The sequence below is a fragment of the Montipora capricornis genome, chromosome 10 (genome assembly GCF_036669925.1).
Source record: "Montipora capricornis isolate CH-2021 chromosome 10, ASM3666992v2, whole genome shotgun sequence".
Lineage (NCBI taxonomy): Eukaryota > Metazoa > Cnidaria > Anthozoa > Scleractinia > Acroporidae > Montipora > Montipora capricornis.
Window position 1 is genome coordinate 47,044,616 of NC_090892.1, and position 23,119 is coordinate 47,067,734.

The window sequence follows — 23,119 nt, forward strand, 5'->3', positions numbered from 1 at the left end:
CCGTTCGAGTACCGGTAAGTCAGTGCATTGTACAGTTCTTTGTTCCCTTGCTATGTTGTACTGTTGAGACTGAATGGATACGCGTATGAATACAGAAACCGGCCAATAAGATGATAAGAAGCATAATAAGCGGATGTGTTGAGATGCGTAAGACAACACTGGACGATTTATACGTGTTTGGGGGTTGATTGTTGATTTAGATTAGATGGAGTGCATGTTCACCTAAGGTAAAATGAGTATCACCAATTTAACCCGGCTAGGTACCCGAGACCTTGATTCAAACAGATCTATGAAAGTCGGCTCACCTGATCGGGTCTCATGAACAACACATCATGGAACCAAAATCTTATCTTTCTTTGGGCGTCAGTTAGAATCCATCTGGAAGAGTCTAAGTTTTGTTATTTTTCAGCCTGGTGAGTATGCTTATAAATTACAAAACGGGAGGAATTTAGAAAGCTATACTAGCGGCTACGATAGTTTAGAAACCACCGGTTGAATGGCCTGAAAAATGGATGAAAGCCTTTTCCTATATGACTATAATTCTTCATCATCATCACTGCCATCAGTTTTATCTTTATCAGTTGGGGAAATATTTGTCAATTAGAATGGAATAATTGATGAAATGTTCACGTACTATACCCCACTGCTAAGCTAATTTTATCCTTCAGGCACGCAAAGTTTCATTGTACAGGAAGAAACCTCTTATTGCAAACAATGCACTTAAGAACTGTCCACTTTAACAACACTAGTGGAGTATTGCAATTTGACAGCAACCTGTCAACCATTTTGTTTTTAAATCCGGTGGCTACTCAGTATTCGGTGGTATGTAGAATAAGATCACTGTTTTATAAATGAGATTCGAGAGAGGTTCCTTGAAAGCTCCGATTCCCAAGGGAAGAACGATCCTCAATCTGATTGCGAGAAATTGCGCATTGCTTCCTACGATTTAAGCAGCAAAATCAAATGCCAATTGCCCAACAAAGTAACATGATTTGACGCAATTTGCTATTGAAATTTCCACCATACCATTATTTGTCATGTATGAAAAATATTGTTCTCTCCATATCACTGATATATAGGTGATAATTCTGAGGAAACTATTCCTTGAATCGATATTCTTGCTGTGCGAGGTAATGTTAAAATAACCATGGTTGTTAATGCCTTAACTGCTATTTTATTAAATATTATTTTTCCTTTCAATGATTATTTGTCACGTATTTCGAGGGAAGTTCGTGGAAAACATCGACAGATTATCTCTGACTGCATCATTTAGCTTCATTTGAACTCACCGATTTAAGGCAAGGAGGGGTTGCCGCTGCTGTTGGAATCAATTCAACCCGTCTAGCTCCTGTTTACATTAATGATCGCATATCCCATGCAGGCAAGATTGTTTTCAACAGGCTGGTAGACGAGGCAAGAGGCACTTGACCATAAAGCTCAAAACATTCTCTGCTTCTGTGTGTATTGCACGAGAATTTTGGAGGTTCCCGGGAGGCAAGACTCGTTTGCTCAGCTAACTCAAAGATATCCGTACAAGTTTGTAGCTACTGAGTTGCATTCCTCCTTTTCCAAGCGACGCACGATAATCTTTGACAGATAGGACTGTTTTTGAGGACCTACAGAGTGAAAAGTCTTCTCGGCAAACGTAGGCAAACAGTTTGCACCAGTCACACACAATCGCATTACTTATGTGACGTCGATCACTTCTGTTTTAGAGAGAATGTCGAAGGACTTGGAAAAATGAGATGATCAGCTGCCTTGCCGACGTAGCACTTCAACGCCACAACATTTCGGTTTCAACATTTCACAGCAAAAAAGGATGGTTCATCTTATTACCATATCTATTTTTTAGAATGCTGTGCAGCTGAAAAGCAATTGAGATGTCTGCACTTTGAGCTTTTAGCTTGCAAACACATGTTTTCCGCATGTTTCGACGCTTATCTTTGCCCCTTTTCACCAATAGACGCCAGCGACATATGCAAACGACAGCAACAAAAGCAAACAACAGCAACGAAAGGAAAACACTCGTTTACATTTACAAAATGATCATGGAGGAAGCTTTATCATTCAGTTTCGTTCTTCGACTATTTACAAACTGTTCCAGCAACAAAGGTTCATTCAGCCGGCTAAATCAATGTATTGTTCGGTGGATTACATAAGGGCCAAGAAAATCCAACGGTAATTTCTTCACTGCTGCGTTATTTTATAGCAAAACAGAGGAGTATACACTTTTAAGGAAATCCAACTTCAGCTCTTTACAATCTCCGACGCTACTGGTCAATATTTAAATTGAGTTGTTGACCAAGTAACAGGCTCGTCGGCGCCGGGTGAATTTCGGTAAGGCATCTCAAACTGCGCCCCCAGAGTGGATGGAAAGCTCATCATCATTCGACTGCCCTCGAGACTGCAGATACAACGCCTCGCCACAGGGATCTATCTAGATAGAAAGCTATCGCATATACTTTGAGGAGTCACAAAGTAGTAAGACATTGTGTAGGGCCCACCGGAATTAGTCACAAACAAAACATTGCACAAATTGCGGCTCCGTGTCAAGATTGTCTGTAAATCAGAGGATTAAGGATTAAGGAAGGTATTAAACATATGCTCATAATTTTTTTGCATTTGTACCGGTTTTAACAGTATTGGTCAATATAGTGTTTGTCAAACGTCAGAGTTTCCGTCGGTAACTTCAGGTGTCTTTCGTTATGAATCGTCGATCAGTGAAATTTTAATTGCATGGTTTGACTAGGTCGTTTAGATTTAAGCATCCTCTGCAACCTATTTTGTTGCGAGGCATTGCTACCAGCTCAGCATTGATGAATTTAAAAACATTTTGCTATGGCCGCATGTATTCTAAGTGTGACCAGTGAGTTATGGAACGCATTATAGAGCAGCAATTTATTTCGCGGTGTTCGGTGTTTTGTTAGAAATGTTGATTGTACCTCGAGGTGTTTATATAATCTGATATAAATAATCTCCGTGCACTACCAGACAACAAAATAAGCGGTACTTGCCTGTCAGAAAGCTTCCAATGGTTTTCGAATGTTGATATGTATCAATAAACCTTTAAATAGTAACAGTGGAGCAGAGTAAAAGACATCCTTGTTCGTTTTGCTAGCTATAACGTGAACAGGTTGTGTACTTTGGAAAAAAGTGAACCTGTGGCTGTCAGTTTAGCCTTAATTTACATCTGGGTCTGTATTTGCGTATTTCAGTTTGCATGTATCCGTCTGTTCACGCTCTTGAGTGCATCATGGGTAACCAGGGCAGCACAGAGCGGGAAATTTAAGAAACGGTCCAGATAAGAACGATAGCAACAACGGCAGCGAACATGTTGGAATTCAATATTGGAATGCTAAAAGGTGATAACTTTTCTATTGTCTGTACTTACTTCTGATTGGCTTAAACAGCAAAAGTTACCAAAACTTCATAAAAGCAGTATTATATTCATCCTTACTTTCCAACCATCTTCCATCTTTCATCTGGTCTCAGTTTAAATGAATTCCACAGAAATCGTATGTGGGGAACATGTAAAATTGTAAACGTTTCTTGGCTTTTGTTTTCAACTCTTGTGATTGGTCAAAATCTTTTAACACAAAAAAACACCCTTTCAAAGTGGGCTGTAAATGAATTTTATTGCGTTAACGGCTTTCCTGTAGGTTTATGCATTCTCTGTGTAAAAATGATAACATTCCTATGTGGGGAAAGCCCCGTTGCCGCATAACAAAGGAAATTGCTATCCACCTTACACGGATCATTACTTAAAGGTTTGTATGGTAGTTCAAAACGATAAAAAGTATTCATGATCGATAGGCAGTTTTGGGTGCTTTTATCTTACGAAACAAAAGATATGTGCTTAAAAGTACGGTGAGTGAAGTTGGATAGAATAGCTATTGTAGGAATTAAATTTATTAAACAAAGTTTCTACCCGATTTCCTGTAATTTCCAAAGGCTCAAAATTACAGAAAATTTATGGAGAAAACATGGCAATATATAGGAACTTCTGAGGATATATATCGAGTCTAAATCAACTCAGTTGTGAATGTTAGGTTTATGAAGGCGAAAGCCCTGATTACCCATGATCCAATCAAGATTATGAAGTAGGTTTTTTTTAAAAAGAGTTTTTGCATGATTGCGGGAAAACGAACTAGTAGTACAACTAGTAGGGAATCAAAAATAGCAAGGCCGATTTGTCCTGTGGAATAAAGTCTCACGAAGTCTGAAAAAGAGGGCTATTTTTCCATTTTCCTTTTTTTAGATTCTACTTGTATAAATACTTATTAAATAATAATAATAATAATAATAATAATAATAATAATAATAATAATAATAATAATAATAAGTATGTGTAATCAAATGGCGACGAGTGAAATTAGGAAATTATTTCACTTGCGTTCTGTCAAAATTCTGATAATTTCCCGAGACTTTTGGCGAGGGAAATTATCAGAATTTTGACAAAACGCAAGTGAAATTATTTCCTAATTTCAAGAAAAAACCATTTGATTACCTTTTAATGTCGTGGGTGATAAATTACGCTCACAACCGTAATTGTAAAATCGCTCGAGTACTTTATCCAACTGCTCGGGAAGAATCATCTCCAGGTTTTTCTCAAGGCTATTTTCATCACACCACTTCTCAAAAACTCTCACCCAGTTAATTGTGCTCTTTCACGTATTTAAATTTTCTGCCGCTTCTTTTAATTTCGTAACTTCTTCAATGGTCACTGTCTTAAATCTAGACGCCATCTTGGCTCTGACCGAGATACAAGAGATGTTACCATGGCAATTTTGTAATTTCACACGTGAAATTATAAATTAGCGCTGAAATTTCGCGCCTAAATTAAGGAGTAATTTGTCACCCATGATATTATAGTAATAATAATATACCGTTTATTTGCCACATTGCAGAATTAACTGAATTAAAGGGTTAAAAATTTACAATAAATAAATAAATAATTAATTAATTAAAACTACTACTACTACTACTACTACTACTACTACTACTATAAAAACAACAAAAATCTTATTAACTATTTACATATCTATATATTTACTATTGAATGAGATAAAGGAACCTGAAGGCTGGGTCCGGCAACAACTCCTATCACCATAAACAATATTTCTATTGTTGTAGCCGGACTGCAGGTTGTAACTATGTCCACTAGTTGCTGTTTTCGCTATGAGGAAGTTAATGGGGTTATCATTTTGAGACATCTTCCGAATACATTTACAACAGAGCTGAGTTCGTCTTTCTTTCAGGCTGCTGAGGTTGGTAATATTAAGGGCATCTAAATAACTGTGGCATGGATAGATAATATGTAGAGCCCTTTTTTGAATTAATTCCAGCTTATTTGAAAGATATTCAGGAATATCTTCCCAGACTTGCACGCCGTATTCTAATATAGGTCTTATTGTTGTCAGGTAAACTTTGAGGATTCCATCTCTATTAACATTAACTTTCTTAAGAATCCTTAGAGAATACAGGCGCTTCGAGGCTTTTTTCGATATGTAATCAATATGCTCGCTCCACTTTAAATAATAATACCGAGTAGTTTAAAAGCTAAGCCTTTTAGCGAATCTCTTGGCACTTCCTGATTGCATGGGAAAATGCTTTCCGAATTATCGTCAGTAATCTTGGTATTAACAAAAATAAATGATATCCTTACGGCTGACGCTGCGGCTGTACGGTAAAAATATGAGTTGCATGACCAATGAGGGTGCAATGATGGAGCAATGATGGCACAGTCGGTTAGTGCGCGGCCTTGGTGCAAGAGGTCCTGAGTTCGATTCTCGGATCTCGCATCCTTGTTTCGACTTCTTTCCTTTCCATGTAGCTAAGTAGCTTTAAATACCCGTAAAACGGAGCACTGATGGAGAGGGGGGAGTAAAATGAGCGCACCGTCGACCTCAGGTTTGTCAGTTGAATTACTGTTACGAGTTATCGACGTTAAATACGGTTACTTTACTTTCCTTTACTTTTTAGTTGATATCTTTAACCTTTAAGTTCATTAAATTGCTCTTGACAAGTTCCTTTTTAATAATTACTACTACTCGATGCTACACTCGTATCTCTTTTCCACATTTACCGCTCGCCTGCTGCACAAATTTCAACTGACACCCTTGCTCATTCATAAAACTTAAGCAATTCCACGTGAATCCCTGTTCAATATGCCGGTCACGTGGCACATAAAAAAGGAGGCATCTAATAATAGCAATGACTAGAACTAGGTTGCTGACCAGTGGTTTTCGTGAAAACAATGGTTTGCTAGGGGTGCTCAGTCTCGCGGGCTCAGAAAACCTGGTTGTGGTCATTGTTATTTAAGGTTTTTCGTATCTAAAATGTGAGTTCTTGTCATATTTCGAACGGGAAAGTATTGTTATATCACATTATCGGTATATCGATATTCGATACACACTACAACACCAGGTCACGTATTTGCCTATGAATGCCGGGTATTGTTATATGCAGGCGCTCTTACAAAACATTGCGAGAAAAGTGGCACGAGAACATTGCAGTGTAACAGCGCCTTTAATCTCTAATTTCAGATTGTTCAACCATAAACTGGCTCTTTGGTTCACCTTTTCCAATCAATCATCTTCACAAATGATATTTTAACCTGAAGAATGAGGCTTTGTCTGCGATTTAAGCAGATAAGAAAAGTAGTCTTCTTGTCAATAGTGAAAGACGCAGTCACGCGCCACCCTGTCTTGGACGCCACTTTAGATCAATTTGCTGAATGACGTACATAAGTGTGAAATAACTCTCTGTAGTACGAAGGTTCTACAAATAAAGTGTACACGAAGTGACTTTTTAGACCCTCCCTCTTGGTTATAATGGCGCTGGAATGTGGTCTCGAACCATGGTAATGAAATGATGAGGGAATGCTCTATTGTTCGCTGAGGACGGCAGAAGAGAAAATTAGATTACATCAATTTGAAAATACTTGACTTACATTTCAGCAATTAGCTGTGACCCAGGTTAAGTGTTAAATGCTTTTGTTTGAGTTTTTTCGACATTGTATGGTGTAATTCTAAGTGACAGCGTTGAAATGTTGAGAACCACCAATGGTCCTTTGCTTGGGTGGCCGATCAACAACATTGACATTCCAAGCATTCCAAAAAATGGAAACCTCGGTTGGTAATGACAAAGCACCCGAATGACCGATTTACATGTAAAATCATTTAATTAATCAAATCTTGTCATATAATTGCATCAATGGATTCCCGTTTGCGGGATTCGAATATTAATGTATCATTGTTATCGTAAGGCTAGTAGCTTTAAGGCCTCATGGGCTATTTGCATATGGATTACGAATATTGTCACGTGCCGTGTTTACAGAGAATGCCGCTGAAAGAACACGATAGTGGCCGGGTATTCTACATTTTATATTCGAACTAGGTTTTGCATCCATCTCTTACGAAAAAAAACTTTTAAAAGCGACATAAACTGTTCTGTGACTGACTCTTTGACGTTCGATAAAATTAAAGGTTACCAAATATTAAGGTAAATGGTAATTTTTTTCCTCAAGCCAAGCGACGCAAGAATATAAGGCACAAGCAGCACAACGCAAACCCAACAGCGATTTTGCTCATTGAGAAGAAAATTTATGCTTTTAATGTGCGTACGCTTGCGTCGCTTGTAAAAATAAGCCTTGTTAGAGTCACTCCTACATTTTTCTTCTATTAATTGCATGCTTAACTTTCGATGAATTATTTCGTAACATATTACATAAGTACGTTGTACTTTAAACTTGTTAAATACGCAGGGACTTTATTCTGTGACTATTTTGAAAGACACATTGCTTTCAGATTAAAATCGACACTAAATTGATCAAAGTAGGGAGTCTGGACTTTGGACACATTATGTGAAGTCTCCTTTGAAGTAGAACGTCTTAGATCGAGTGGAATAAAATAACGACTTCCATAAACAATACACTGAGTTTAAAGTTTACAGTCCAGATAAAGAAACTGTTTCAGTTTTAGTGATAAAGGTCAGTTTGTTTGTTTCATTTTGTAACTTGAATCATATTCAACCAAAGTTCACATTCTAGTGCGGTGATGGCGTTCACAATTAAATCCAAATGAAAATTAATTATTTCAGTAACAAAGTTCAGATTGCTTGCTTTTTAAACGAATAGGGACCACTTTTTCCGATCTTCAGTCATATGCGCTCATATATCACGCAAGAAGCAAACATTAACCCCTTTTCTCCACTGAGTGATCCCATTCAATTCGTCTTTTTCTTTATGTATCATATTAAAGATAGCGAGCGGTAACTAAATTCATCTGCATCCCCAACGAATTTCAGTCTGGATAACCAGCCGCTCTTCAGAAAGTGAGCCAGCTACGCAAATCTTCCCCAACCTCAGTAACTCTGTGTTATGTTTCTGCGCCACTGTCCTCTGCACGCCATTCTTGTTATGTTCGGCTGATACTCCCTTAATTTTACCGCTTCGCACTCTCCTTTCTTACTAAGGAGGGGACAAGTGATTTTAGAGTATATAGATATTTTAACTGCTGGATACATGAAATGAAAGTCAGGTAGATCATTTAGGCAAAATTAGAAGTTGCGAGGAGGCCCGAAATGAAATCCAAGTTTGGAGGAAGTGAAAGCCAGGCGGATCATCGCAAACTGTTGTTTACTAACTGCAATCATCTCCATGACGGGACAATTGTATGTAATTCTGAAAATAGCCACAATATTCAGTAGACCAGTTTACTATTCATCAATAAAAAAGGGACTTTTTTCATAGTATCTACAGCATTCCTTTTTCCCTTTCAGTTTTCGGGAATCGTTAAGAGCTCTTGTTGTATTTCACAGGCCTATTTCTGCATCAGTTTAGCAAAACTCTCTGAATCACGAAAACTTGGAGCAAATCCGCCAGATTCAGGAACTGAGATAGGAAGCAAATATGAGAATAGAAAAGAAGGAAAGAGATAAATGATAGAGGAGGGGAAGAAAAGAGGAATGAATATCAAAGCAAAGTGAAGGGCGAAAGAGCCAGTCTGGCCGCGCGAAAATTGGGGCGAGAGTAATAAAATTAGGTGGGAGGGGTAAGGAATAACGATTAGAAAAGCAAATAATAGAAAAAGAACAAAGATCAAGCGTTAGGCAAAATTTCAGTTGCGTTTTTTATTTTCTCTTCATTGAAAGGTGTTGGTCAAAACATGCATACACAAAGCATTAACGAAAGTGCAAATTAGCCCAAGAATATGAAATTGCTGGATAATGTCTCGGTTGCTTATATGCGAGTAACAGAACGAAGAATTCAAGATTACGAAGTGGCAATAAAACAATATGAGTCAAACGGTGCTTTCATTGCGAAACTCTAGATACTGTATCTTCTGTTTGCCTGTCCAAAAAACTAACTATCCAAAATGAATTTCGTTGAAAGTGGTCATTAAAGCCTGGTTTTCACAAGCGACGCAAGCATAAGCATACGCAAACTCAGTAGCTTGTTGTTCATTGGCGCCTTTTGTCAGAACAATACTGAGACACTAATGAACAACAAGTAAATGCGCTTGCGTCTATTACTTGTGATTATGCTTGCCTCGCTAGTGAAAACCAGGCCTAACAGGGTGGCGCTATGGGTAACAATGGCGACCGATTTGATATTCTATTGTATTTATGTTAATTAGACCTACTGGCCTCATTTTGGTTAACATATTCTTTTGAATTTTGCCCATTGCAGCGAGGCTAGAAAGGCTTATCAGTTATAAAACAAAAGAATATTTTATCGGGCCGCCATTATGGAAAAGGTCTATAGCAGACGTCCATAGCCTAGAAGTCTCGATCTATGATGGATTTTAGTCCATAAGTTTTCGGTATTATCTATTTTTCGCACGGGTACTGCTAGATTTTGGAGGCAAAAAAAAAAAACTTGGCGGTACTGTTTTCCTTCAAGGCACAGGTAAACAGCTTCAACACTTACTTCAACATCCATTCGATTTTGTTGAGAAGCGATGTTGAAACTATTTGCACACCCCCCCCCCCCCCCACCCGCCCACCTTTGCAACCTTGTTGAAACATGCTGAAACGAAGTTGAATCGATGTTGAATGAGTTTAAAAGCATTTAAACTTTGCTTCAACAACCATTCAACATGTATTTTGTTTTCGCGAAGGTTAAATTAAGTTGAAGTCGCTTGCCGGGCACTAATCGGTCTCCAAATAACGTATCCATATCCGTATCCATAGTAACAATCACGGCTGCAGCCTTGGACTGATGTTCAATCAAATGTTGAATGGTACTGATGTTGAAACGGTTTGCCCCACTCCAACAGCCAACGTCGTTCAACAAGATCGAACAGATGTTGAAGCAAATTAATGTTAAAGTCGTTTGCCGGGGCCTTTAGACGAACTTGAACAATTTTGTGTGCAAGGGCCAACTGGATGAAGCAAAGGTGCCGATTCCTGCTGGATCTAAGTAGCAGATTTATATTTATGATAGAGCAAGGTTGGCTATACTGCTGAGGCTAGTATCTTTTTCCTATACAATATTTCGTCAGGTACGGCCTGACTTCTTCAGGGAGCAATTTATTTTACCGTTACAAATTAAAATACAAGCTATAGAGAGAAAACAAATGTAACGGATATGACAGAAAAACGTTATGATAGATAAATTGAACCTTACGACGCCTGCTCACTCCTCGAGCTAACATGAATGCACCAATTAGAGACGCTTTTGATTGTTCTTCACGAAAACCAATGAGAAGACACTTTGCTTCAGGGATCCCAAGAGCTCTTCTCTCCCTCAGTCAAGAGGAGAGCTCTGGGGTCGAGATTGGTTAAAACAGTGAAAATGCCGGGAAAATGTTTTGAAGGCAATTAATTTTTTTTGGCAGATAATAGACCACTTTCATAAATGGCGACTACATTTACATTATTTTGTATGTATGTTAATTACACCTACTGCCCTCATTTTGAAACAAAAATTCTTTTGAATTTGCTGGTCGTAGCGAGGCTGGAAAGGATTATTAGCATTAAAACCAAAGAACATTTTCTTTGGCCGTCATTATGAAAGAGGTCTATTGGCCCGGCAGGGTCTTTAAACTCTAGGAGATATTCTCGGAGTCCCTTCGTAGGTATGGTGATTTGTTGTTATATCTTAAGATAATCTCAGTTGATCACAACAAGGCGTGCATTGTGGTCTCGGGTAAAACTTTCTAGGCGCGCAAGGTATTCTTGGGAGGCTACCTCGACAACGAGGTGAGGCGAAGCAGATTTTCAGTGCGTCAGGTGGGTGGGTTGTTTTGTGACATTTCTTTTGAATCATCAAGTTAAACAAAAAGAACAGCTTTAAAACACGGCCTTAAAATATCCAAAATAATACTTCATTACTCAGGCCAAAATGGACAGACTTGATAAAAGCACACTTGAAGGCTCGACAGACTCGATTAACAAACATTTCTGTGGAGCAATGCATTTTGGTCGCTGCGCAAGGCATTCTGGTAAAAATTGTGGTAAAAAGTCAGCAAGGTCAAGAACATCGAGATTTTGCACAGATTTGTCTTACATGATTATAACCTTTATAGAACACCTTCATAAATGGCAACCACTTTTACATTAATTAGGATAGTACGCGCACTGTCATTGGTCAATAGTTGTGTTTAGATGAGAGTATGTAAACACGGCTTTGACATCACTTACCTGCGATCAAGCTCTATTTTTGTTTCACGTGGTACGTACTGTGGAGTTATCGAAAAGAAAAAACCCAATTTTAGCGAGCGACGACACGAGAGAACATATGGGCGAAGCTAAAAATGGGCCTGATCGCAGGTTATGACATCACACGAATTTTGATTGGTTATGTGTTGTCAAACGTGCTTTTCCATTGGCTGGTAGAAAATATGAGTGTGTATCAAGAAAATCTGTTTCAATCAAGAAGTAAAAAACCAGCATTTTCCTTCATTTATCGAAGTATTTTTCAGATATATTGTATAATAGAGACTCGGGGAGTTTGCGTCGAGGATTTGCGTAACTGTCTCGAATTTTCCCAACTCCCCCTCGTGTTTAGATGAGGCTATGTAAACACGGAAAAGTCCTCTATTGCTTAATTAAGTATTTATGTTAATTAGACTTGCTTCCCTCATTTTGAAACAACTATTCTTTTGAAGTTTGCTCGTCGTAGACAAGACAAAAGAATATTAAATTTGGCCGCCATTATCAAAGAGGTCTATTTACGTGTCTTCCGTTCTAGTTTACAATGAAACTAACTGGGTTCACCTATCACCTATCTAAAATGCTAAATAAATTTTTTTTTTTTTACTTAAACTCAATCCCGTCTCTGTCACCATAAGTTCATTAATAACTAACTAAATTCCGTCCCATTCTTCCCAGTATCGTTGAACTACTTATTACACAAATGCAGTGTTGAAGCATATTTTATAATATTTTAAACTATATTTTCATGATCGTTTTATTGTATGCAAAGTATTCTAATGCACGGTGCTTAAGAACTTACATAAGAAATTGAAACGTGCAAACCAAATTAAGTGTCGTAAACACCCTCGTCCATCTCAATTAATTTAAGTAACTTTCCCACAAAAAAAATCCTTAGGCAAAAGCCGAATTTCCGCCTATGTTGTTGGAGACACGAGGACCGTCTCAGCGGCTCTTTCTTATAAAGTTGTAATACCGACCATGTTAGGCATCTTAACGTCATTATCTGTAGTGTTAGTTTTCCCGCGGTTAGCCCGCGCGGGTTAGTGTAAAGGACCGCGGAAACTTCGGTTTCCGTTGCCATCAATTTATCCAACAATTTAATTAACTCAAGCTTTTCCGCCTTGGTTGCTGCATGAGAGTGTTAGGATCACGTTTGTGTAACTTTTCAAGATTTTTGGCCAATCATAGCTCAGCAGGAGCATATGTTAACGCCAGTTTTTAGTAGTTTGAAAGAGAGCTAAAGAGAGTTGGCTGCCTGAAACGGCAGAGTACTGAAGTTCCATGCCAGAATAACCTATGAAGAAGTTAAAACGCTGAAGCTGTGTCTACAAATATGTCCCGTAACAACAATAACGATCCTTATAAAATACATCGGTAATTCATGATGGGAAAAGAAAAGAAATGCTTTATTAATCAATGTATATCTGATACAGATTTCTCTTCATTTACATAAACATTTCTTTCAGTTTTCCCTGTTAAAATGTCGTGAATCACCAAAAATACCTAGTGTACATTAGCACTTAAATGCTGACGTTTAATAAGTCATATACAATATTTGCGTCAGATCTGTATCACACTTACAAACTCGAGGCGAAGCCAAGAGTTTGTGATTGTGATACAGTTGTATATATTACTTACATTTGTTTGATATTACATTCCACTGGGTTTTTTACATTCCGCCTTACATGGCATTTCAATGCTCTTAAGGATTCCACAGCTTTGAAAGACTTCTTTAGCTTGGGCCAAATAAAAGGACCCGCCATGTACCTTAAGCTATGCTTGCCATACGAAGTAGTGTTGTAACTTATAATTACTCGTATATACGTGTTTCCACCAAAAAGGTGTGAAATGCAAGTTGGGACTGTCCTGTAGTCTGAGATTTCGTAACGTTGGAAGATTCGCTCTTTTGAGAAGCACTTCATAAGGACTACTTTTTTCACAGTGGATAGCCCCTCTTGCAATCGTTCAAGTTTTCTTGAAATCGTCCGATGATCGAAAGTTATGCCATGTATATGACTATATGTGATTTTAGGAAGAATACAGGCTCGATATATTCTTAACCTAGCTGACGGTGTCGGTATCAAATTTGACTCTCCATAAGGATCCCTACCCTTTTTGCACCATTACAACAAATGTTCTTGATATGATTGGTGAAATAGAAAATGGTTTGAATGCAGGAGTAACGTACCTCGATAGAATGTGGTTGTCAAGGTGCCGGAAAGTGAGCAGTGGCTGACGTTTCGTCAACCAAAGAGGAATTAGAATTCATCTTCAGCCGGAGTCAAGTGACGGAAATTCAAGTGAATGAAGTGATGCTCTGATCTATGTTGTGATTGGTAGTGGGACAAGTAACGTGATTGGTTGTGAGGATGGCGAGTGATCGATGATACCAGTCGACTCATAGTCTCGTTCTGTGGATCTCCGACTTACCATCTCTACCCTGAAACAGAAATGAGCATTGGAGAATTTAGTGGTAAGTAAATCCTCAAATACAAAAAAAAAGAGGAACAGCCTTTTTTGGACCAAACATCTTACGATCCCACGACACACAAAGCGACCACTATACGAACCTTAACGAGGCAAACACAAATAGTTTGTGACTCAAACGACAGTTTAGCAAACGAAACTAAGTACTTACCCCCTTTAATTCCGAAGGAAGACAAACCAGCATCAACTTTCTCCTCACTTTGTTTATACAAAATGAACAGGAACGGTTTGACGAATTTCAGTGTGGATATAGGGCTTAAAGGGTTAATTAAACAACGTTTTTGGGAAGAACAACTATAGCACAGATTTCGTCAAACGCAACACATACACCAGACAAAACGACAACAGTCCTACCACCACAACCGTTACCACAGCGAACATAAAAGAGACTTCTGAAACTATCGCACGCTTACTACAACTTTAGCTTACAACAAGCGCCTTGCCCAGAGACCTATAGCGACTTTACGACTCTTAGTAACTAATCAAAGACAACGACGACCCCAAGGGCAGACAGGAAGCAACAGTATACAATACCACATTGAGCTTTTGCCGGGCCACTTACACTGGTAAAACCGGCAGAAACCTAAACATACGAGTTACAGCCGAAACACAAACAATGATGATCAACAACACTGGCGGATGAAGCATTTGATAAATCGGTTGACAGTATTCCCACCACTTTGTTGTTAACCAAAGCCATCTCCCTATCAGTCCACAAGCTTCACAAAAAGAGTTTCGCAACCGTTTTTCTTTCGATAAGCAGTAAGGTTGTTGCTGCTTGCTTGCTTTTCTCGCTTCACAGGAATGAAACAGATGTCTGTTTGGGAAAACTAGTCGGTGGTTGGCGATGGCCTGGGCAAAAGGACAACCAGAGGCCTCAAAAGAAACGTCAAAGGACTCCGGTCCACCTTTCCCGCTGCCACTTTAATCGAAAAGTTTAGTACACCAAACTCTCCTCCTTCGCAGGCTTAGCTTGGATTCAATGGAACCACGCTTTCCTGCCAATAGGGTTTTTTAAACGCTGTTCTGTTTATTCGGAATGTTACTTTCTAAACACGGCTCCACGTGTTGCAAGCTTCAAATGTCAACGTGTTGAAATGAAGGTTAGTTAATACGGGGTAGTCAGTGACGTCCTTTGAAAATTTGTCACATTATAACACCACTTCCAGATGCTCGTAATTCCAATGATTTTTGATTTTCCGGTGTTTTAGTTTAATACCAAGGAGAACAAAACGACTTTGATCACTGAATAGTTGGCACATTATAACACAGGCAAGTCAAAGACAGACAAGAGCACTCATCCTCAAATGGGAGTGAACTTCAGTCAGGGGCACCCAACGAGAATATAGTTCAAAACCACTCAAACATAGCTTTGTCAAACGTATTTTAGTATTTAAACGGTAGATATAGGCATATTTTTATCCCCTAAAAATGTTTCATCTGTTCGGATTTCCTAGCTGAAAGTCTAGAGATCCGAAAATTATAGGGATCAAAATTTACCTTTTCGAAAATTTCAGCCAGAAAAAAGGCTCCCGAAAATTCTAGGTGACCTTTTAAGGTAAAAATTATACCATTTTTCAGATGTTCGAAAATCCTTGGAGAGGCAGGCAAGCAAGAAGTTTTGCAACAGATGATCCGTAAATTCTAGATCTCAAATCGTCTTCCGAACAGATATTTTCTAAAAATTGACGTCGGGTGCCCCTGTTCAGTGAGTTTTCTGGCATTGATACTCTGGATACTGGCCTGTGCTTAGCCTCCAAGCCTGCTCTCCCTGCTAGCAGGCTAGCCTGTGTACGTGTGCTACTGCTTTGCTCGGTTTGGTGGAATTTGAGATCCACGGCAAAACACGTCGGAAAACTTGAATCGTCAAGTGTTTACGTTGATTTAAAATTCAGTTACAAATCTTTAATTATTAATTAAATGAAAATGGTAGGGCTTTATAAATAAACTGAGTGCTATATCGATTATGAAGTGACAACTGGGATGACCGCTAAGATCTCAAAGCCTAAAAACCAGGCCTACAATAGGTCGTCTTTGTTTTCACGGACACCTGTGAAGATTGAGACTTGCACTAAAACTTGTCACTTGTCACGTTTGTGACTATAAACCGCTCGTAATTGCTTAGTATTCGAAACTGTACCTGAAGCCCTTGCTACATTCTTTTTTTTTTTCGGTTTACCCTTGCATAAATATCGGCCAACATGGCTTAGCGTGAGTCAACTACCTTTTACTGGTATTCTTAGCGTTTGCTCCTCAAAACCGCTACAAGTAGTACGCGGCTCAACATCTTGCAACGTTTGTTACTCAACAAATGTGCAACATTTGTTACTCAACAAATGTTGAACAATGTTGCACAAACGTGTTGAACGGAATAGAGCTGGTCTCTATTTTCGTTCAACGTCGTTCAGCAACATTAAACGTGTGAATGGCATATTTCAACATTCAACTTGCCGGACACGACACACTGTTCAACATTTGTTGAACAAGAGCTGCAACATTTGCTGATCAACAAATGTTGAACCGTGTATCATCGGCTTAAGAGTTGTTTCATGCTGTTCTTGTTTCTAATACAAAGTTTTTGCTTGTCTCTTGTAATTATATTGATTTCTCGTTTGTCAAATAAACTCGCTTTGTCTGTGGAACTATTGCAATAAATGTATGCCATTCCATAACAACAGCACGAGGCTACACAAGGATAACTGAACTAAGTCTGCTGGTACATAAATGCAGCCAGTCCTTTGATCTCCTAGGCGTGGCGAATGGTACCTCCAAAATCTTGGCACTCGCAAACTTTTCATCCGATATCGAAATCTCGACAGCCTTTACGAAGAGTCTCAAAGTCTCGTTTATATTGCATTTATCTCGGTATGAAGTCTTGCGTCTTGCGTCAGCTAAACTGTCCCCTAATGTAGCTCACTCTAATTCCGCACCTCCTTCCGGCTCTTTTCGCTGTGGCAAAAACTGCGCCGCTACCTGTTCTTACATTTTCCATGGATTAACCAACTACACATTCTTCTCTACTGGCGAAACGCGCTCCATTAATTCCCACATAACTTGCGAAACTAAAAACCTTATCTACATGATTCAATGCAACAGATGCCATGTACAGTACATAGAAGAAACTAAACGACGTTTAAAAGACCGTTTTAATGAATACCGTCGCACTTTAGATAACGCCAACACCAAATCCAAACCTACTACAGTCGCAGAACATTTCCTCTCTTCTCCCCACAACTTTTCTAAGGACATGCTATTAATTCCTATTGAAAAAATATTTTCTAACAGAGACTCGATCCGTAAGGCCAGGGAAGCTTTTTAATTTCAAAAGGCAGGACAATTGATCCCAACGGTCTTAATATCCGCGAAGAAACGTATTAGATTTCAGTTTATTATTTACAGTGATTTCCGTTATTTTCCCGTTACTCTTAGTATTTGAATTCAAAATCGTTGTAACTGCCATGTTTTATCACATTCTTTCCAGTATTACGTCAACATCCATTTACTATATATATATATATATGTACGTAGAAGCAATTCAATGTAAACTCTCATTGTACCTGAAGAAGGCTGGTTTGGCCAGCTGAAATATAGTACACCACTAAAATCAAATCTACGTTGTATCGGATCTTGCTTAAAATATTTTGCGTCTTGTGGTCTTGGTCTCGGATTCTCAAACGAGGGTCTCGGCGTCTAGGCGAGTCTCGGATTTTACCATTCGTCACTCCGATCTCCTGTCAGGCCATCCCCCTTTTTTCTTCGTTTAGCGTCGAATGCGTTTCCTGATATTGGGTCGGTCGGTCGGATTGAAAAAAAACCTAAAAAAAAAAAAATAATAAGCAGCTTCCGAATCGGAGGCCTGGTATCCCAGCATCATAGCTTTGGAGCCAGGAAAACAACAAGACGTGAACCCAAAATCAATATGGCGGAAAAGTTGGTGAATGTTGTTGCAAAATTAAGAAAGCGTGGGAAAAAAGGATCAACCACCGAAACTCCTATGCGACATAAAAATGCTTTAAAAAGTGTCGTTACCTTTTTTTGAAAATGCCAAAAATTTGGGTCGGTCGGACGACGCTAAACGGAGAAAAAAAAGGGGATGGCCTGAGCAAGAAAAAAACTTAAGTATTCAATGTTCGTCTATAGTCCTTTGTTTTTGTATTCTAGCATCAAACTGAGTTATCTGAGATGAAAGCCATTCTTTGATAAGTGTTCTCCACTTCAAGTGGAAAGTATCACTTAATTTGATTTGATTGTTTTTCATTCCTTTTCTGCCATCTTCAAATTTCGTTTAAACGAAATCGGATAAATTATTGATAAGGGCTATGACCGAGGGGCCGAGTGGATTATCTTCGGTACTGCGAACAAAATGTCTCGAAGGTTAAAATATCAAAGTATCAGTCAAGCGAACTTTGAAAACAAAATGGAGCTCTGAAATTAGGACAGAAAACAAGGTAACACCACTCTGGCAAAGATTCATCGCGGCCGCAGATTTTTGAATGAGGTTTCAGTCAATGCTCTTGCAAAGTTTGCAACATTTCCTATTCGGAAATTTTACCCGAGCGTGGTTGTTTTGATTTTCGCCGCTTCCTCATCAATGATAATTGTAAGCACAATGGAACATTCTTACACGGCATACATCCTTTGAAACCACAAGTACATGCTAGTATCCTCAAACTTCGGTCCTATGCTTCCAAAGCGACACTGTCGAACGCATTTCAACTACTAGTTTAGTAAGATGAAAGATTTGGGACAACAACGACAACAACGATAATTATGTTTAAAAGTAATATTGACAAAAGCCATGTGTATAAAAAAATTAAAATAGGTAAATTAGAAACCTGCTTTTATAAACAAATTGAGCACACAATACGAGTGAATAGATAAAATCTAGGAAGCGACTAAACTGACTGAGTGATGAAATCAAAATCAATGAGTCTGTCCTTCTTCCATTGTCACGAAAAAAAAGCCGTAAATTGGGATATGCAGACAGGGTTCCATAAGATGGCACCTCTTCGAGTTTGTTAAGAAAGTACGAATTGAAAAGAAGAAGACGTTTTCAGAGAGAATTGATTTAAATACTAGTAAAAGTGTTTACAGTGAATTAGGCCCTCTGCAACTGAAAAAGCAATGAAGTAATCGATTTACAAATCATCTAAAGGCATTCTTATTGAAAGTGTTCTCCTTTTAGCTGAAGTTATAATTCACCGATCCAAGCACTCCTGCGTGTTATCTTGCGGTTAGTGTCAGTGTGCGTCACCTCACTGTCATCCGCAATGGCGGATCGTTTTCAGCACTCTTCACGAGAAAAGGAAATATCTTTTTCCAGTTTTGTTTGTTCTTCTACAGTTTACTGTCTCTCGGCGAATTTTTTTTAACAGTGAATCCTTCAACGGTTTTACAAGTTTCAGTTTTCAATACCTTGAAAGTCTACTTCAATGGTTGACTTATTTTGCGAAAGGAAGAACGCTACTGCTTGGTGAAGTCCGTCTACACGAAATAGTTATGGACGTTTTGTTACCGAATACTTGCTGGTCTTTTTTTCAAATTGTGCGATTTACAAAGACCATATTGACAGGTCAAAAATAAAAACACGCCCAAATTTGATTTCTTGTGCCTGTTCTTAAAAGATCTAACATAAAATAAAAATACCATCAAATAAGTTATCAGTATGCGTGCCTCAGTCTTGGTGACTCGACTTACTTATTTCGCAAAAAAAAACACACACCCTTTATTAAGTACGTCTTCCGGAAAATCAACAAAGTCTTCCCCGGAAATAAGATGAAAAGGTTAGCAGCGCCTATCTCAGTCTGTTTGCTCCGCTAGATACGATATATCATTTATTTACATTATTCAATTACCCTGTTGTCTGTAATATCATCTCCGATAAACTGCACATTTACCTTAACTTTATACGCTGGGCAATTGTACTTACATACAACTATGGCAGCTACTTGGCGTCATAACTTTAGCAGGGATGGAGACTCTGTCCAGTCGGCATAAAGGTTGCTCAGTGTCCGTGGCCAAAAATATCCCCTGCTTTCGCGATTTCCGCCTCAGACATTGTTGGTGATCTACATGATGGTGCTAAGTGCATTTTTATCGTGAGAGCTCGTGGGAGTGAATGTTTTGCGTCAAAGGGTATTGTTGTAGTTGTACTTTGAGCTGCACATGTCTTCCGCATGCCCTAAGAGTGTTCCGTTAGTATGCCTCATTCTCCATATTTAGCAATAGGGCCTTTGTAGCATCAAGAACACACAGCACACCCTTTTTCAAACCGACACATTCAGGAAGATCGTTAAACGCAGAAGAGTGCATCATCTTGTACACAAAGTTGGTCCTTTTTGGTTTCAGAGATAACTTTTTCAAACTTTGGGGCGTCAAAGAGAACAGCTCCCATATATGATGTAGGTTGTGGATAACCGATCTGATCGAGTCGTGATCTCCAACACACACAGTATACTGGTATTCTTGGAAAACTTCGCAAGTAACATGTAAGGATCGACGTTCAGTATGTTTCAGCTTTTTACACTTAAGGGTTTTTCGGCATTGAAACCAGAGCACGGGGACAGACTACAAGATCGCAGCTTGCTGTAAAACATGCTGGTATTCTCGTGCTTGTCTCAAATTATATTATGGATGATGTTCTAACTGAAACGAATTCCATAATGTCGCAGAGATTGGCCACTATTCAGTCTCGGGACAATGAACGAAGATGATAAATGGGTCGAAATGCCTGATTCAGGTTTACTGGAAACGTTTATCTGTACGAAAACGATTATGCTTTGACCAGTTATCCCTGGAAACGTCTGCCCCGTGGCTTGAAAATGTACGCTTCAAGGATCAGGACTGGATTGTATGCATGCATTCCCACATTTTGTCGCTGACCGAGGTCTCTTATTAAGCCGCCTTTTTAAACGAAAGCGTCGCACTTTTGTATAACGGAATAAGCTATTTCCTTCATTTTTGGAACCAGACTCGTGAACATCAGGACACTGACCAAGGAAAACGTTTCCAATGATCATTATTAGATGGAATCGCCGTTCCTATCTTCCTAGTGCAATGTGTTTCAACAACGGGGAATCCTGCTGTTTGTGCTGCAGAAAACTGGCGGACGGGGGGTACTAAAGAGATTTTTTTTCTTTTGGGTCGAGTATAGCCTGTAATCATTTGTTATTACCAATCAGTTGCGGAAAAGTGAAAAGAAGGAATAAACGTTAAAAGCATTCGGATGATGATCACTTGGCCTTGTTTCTTGTTGAGCCTTGTTGCTCGGAAGATCATCAGTTTATTATTCGCGATTGCAGCAATTGCCACCCAACTGCGATATGCTGCATATAGAGTCAGTTATGAGTTTACATATATTTGTGCTGTTGAGAGGTTTTGAAAAATCGTAAGTTTGTGAGTATGCTATAATCTACGTATGTTGAGATAAACTAACTAAAAAGGCACTGCAGCAAGCTGGGAGTCTATATTTCTTTCAGCAGAGATGAATACACTAAAAAGTCCTGAAGAGTATCCAACATTTTGTGATACTCCTGGAGGTGGAATTAAATTTGTGACGAAATTTATTTTACAAACAAAGTCAGTAGAAAACTGAGATCATAAACCTCGTTTCGTCGCAACTGTTTCGTTGCTATTTTATCCAGACCATCATCGCTAGTGTAGTGTTGCTTGTCGTTGAGGGGCAATTCTGACTGTGTACTGAGAACATGAGTTGCAGTTTTTCAATCAAAAGAGGTGCCTAGTGAAAGATCTGCTGCTATTTAGCAACTGAAAAGCGTTGTCTTTGATACTTGGAAGCAACCCTCTTGGACTGTGGGTTGGCAATCGGTTGCGTGCTGTAGACTTTCAGAAACGTGAGAGAACGAACTCATTGAGCATTTCATTGACGTCAGAATATCCGATAGCTGACCACGAAAATTTTTACATCCACACTCTTGCGAAAGATTTATTTTCTTCGTTTGTATCTTGTCATTGATATTCATAATGTATGGAGTCAATTGCTCCCGTTCTATACTCGAGATACATTTTTGGGCTAGATGAGTACGTATTCTATACTGACTTTGTACATCGATTGTACGGAGCAGAGATTTTGGTGATGGAATTTCGTCAACAGCCACCGAGTTAGCTCTAGCTTTGTTTCGATAAAAACAGGAAAGACTAGAAGGATCAAAATTGTCTTATCAACATTCTCAAGGGTGAATGGCCGGTCAGATGTATGGGATGTGAATGAGGGAGTGCTGATTGTCCAAATAGAAATACGAGAAGACACGCAAATTGTCTGAGTCAAATGTGAAGGATCTGCCATTTTTTCTCATGGCTGTTTCGGATTCTTAACCATTTTCAAAGAGTACAACTGATCCAATAAATGAAACAAAGTTTCCATTTTGTCAAAGTTACTTCTTCCTAAATTTAGAACAACGTTTCTCGATTTTTCGGACAAGCTATGCGAAAAATGTTTAGACGACGTTGAATGTTTCGCTGACTAATGTAAGGACCGGGAGAAGGTTATCTGAGTGTATTTGGAACAAATGGTGACGAAGGGAATGATGAATTTTTTAATTATGCAACAGGCATAATTGGAAAAAGTACTGAAAATGGTGTGGGTATATGTGGTCAGAGATGGTCATGATATGATGGCGAAGAGATTGTTGTTGGCGTAAGCTTAGATCTTGAAAGTTGTGAGAAGCAAAAAGTTTCGAGTATTGTTTGTACTGATGTCGGGCGTATGCTGGTCACAGCCGCTCGTGAAAGTGTGTTTAATGTATGAAATGCCGATGGGTCTTCATGAAAGAGAATAAATGAACTGAGTGTGTTTTCAAGGAGAACTTGCGATTCTCCTCGATCTTAAAATGATGTAACGTTCATCATTGATAGTAGAGTTTCAATTAATCTAATTTCTGTAATAGTTAGTCAGTATTTTCGGTTTTTTAATCTTTTATTTATCTTTTCAATTTCGTCTTTCAACCAACCT

At 38.8% G+C, this 23,119-nt stretch overlaps 1 protein-coding gene and 1 long non-coding RNA gene across 4 annotated transcripts in view; one reads left to right on the top strand and one right to left on the bottom strand.

The window, feature by feature from the left end:
* The window catches only part of LOC138021624 (hepatocyte nuclear factor 4-gamma-like), a 41,357-nt gene extending 21,143 nt beyond the window's left edge, over positions 1 to 20,214 (bottom strand). The window contains exon 1 of one of the 3 annotated variants that reach the window (XM_068868544.1): positions 20,078 to 20,214. The gene's annotated coding sequence lies outside the window, so the exon portion shown is untranslated. Of the gene's footprint in view, positions 1 to 1,289; positions 1,430 to 3,014; positions 3,155 to 20,077 lie in introns of those variants that run through there. The other 2 variants (XM_068868545.1, XM_068868542.1) reach the window with 2 other exon arrangements.
* On the top strand, positions 322 to 8,144 carry LOC138021625 (uncharacterized). The gene is made up of 3 exons (XR_011126412.1): positions 322 to 1,130; positions 1,230 to 5,267; positions 6,546 to 8,144. It is a non-coding gene; the product is annotated as an uncharacterized lncRNA (long non-coding RNA).
* Positions 20,215 to 23,119: the final 2,905 nt, after the last annotated feature.